The sequence below is a fragment of the Lupinus angustifolius genome, chromosome LG02, assembly GCF_001865875.1.
Source record: "Lupinus angustifolius cultivar Tanjil chromosome LG02, LupAngTanjil_v1.0, whole genome shotgun sequence".
Classification (NCBI taxonomy): Eukaryota; Viridiplantae; Streptophyta; class Magnoliopsida; order Fabales; family Fabaceae; genus Lupinus; species Lupinus angustifolius.
In genome coordinates this window covers 10,801,413-10,802,344 of record NC_032010.1, presented here as the reverse complement: position 1 = coordinate 10,802,344, position 932 = coordinate 10,801,413, and positions in this window count along the sequence as shown.

The window sequence follows — 932 nt, the reverse complement described above, 5'->3', positions numbered from 1 at the left end:
CCATCCATAAGGCTCATAAGGCATGAGGATAAGGTCTCTCCTCTAACACACCAAAAAAGAACACTTTTCAGAAACTAAGGTATTCTCTCATTCCCCTCTAGAGAGAACTAAAGGAAAACCGTAAGGCGCTCTATCATCTGGAAGATCATCTCACCCTCATACCTTCGAGATTCCAGAAATGGCTCAACAAGGTATGTTCTTCTTCTTCACCATGAACTCATTTGGGGTTTCTTCGGTCTGGACCATGGATGTTCCATTTGGGTGTATGTATGGGCATACACATTCGGTTGTGGGAACAAAGCCATGGTCATAAGGACTTCCGCATTCACTCTATGGATTTCGGATGGAGAAGGAATTTCTCCAACAGAAGTATCATTCTTGCTCAATTATAAATCTCCTCTTTTTCTTTCTTGAGTTTTCTTTGTATTAAGGTTTTGATTGGCTCATTTGATGTTAGAAAATAAAAAATAAAGATAAAAATGTATATAAAAGGCTATTTCATGAAGGGCTTCAATTTTAGAAATATTGAAAATGAAAAGTAATCTTTTACTATGTTTTCAAGATTGATGGTAGTGGTAAGTTTGAAATTCTATTCCACACTTGTTTTATATTAAAAAGTATATTCTCTATGAACATCGAAAAAATGGGATATCTTCCTTATTAATGGGAGAAAGATCCATATTTATGTTTTAATCATAGTGATATTAATCTACAAGTGAAAAAATATTTGGTGTATGATAATCTCTTATTTTTTCTCTCATGTTTTGATGGACAACAAATAATTAAATTAGGGAAGCATAATATGTTAATGTTATTCATGTTTAATTGGTTTATATCTAAAATAATTTATAAGAGAAAAGTTTATCAAATCACATCCAATACTCTATACAAAGAAATTTATATTTTGATGTTAATTCAAACGTATCTAGTGA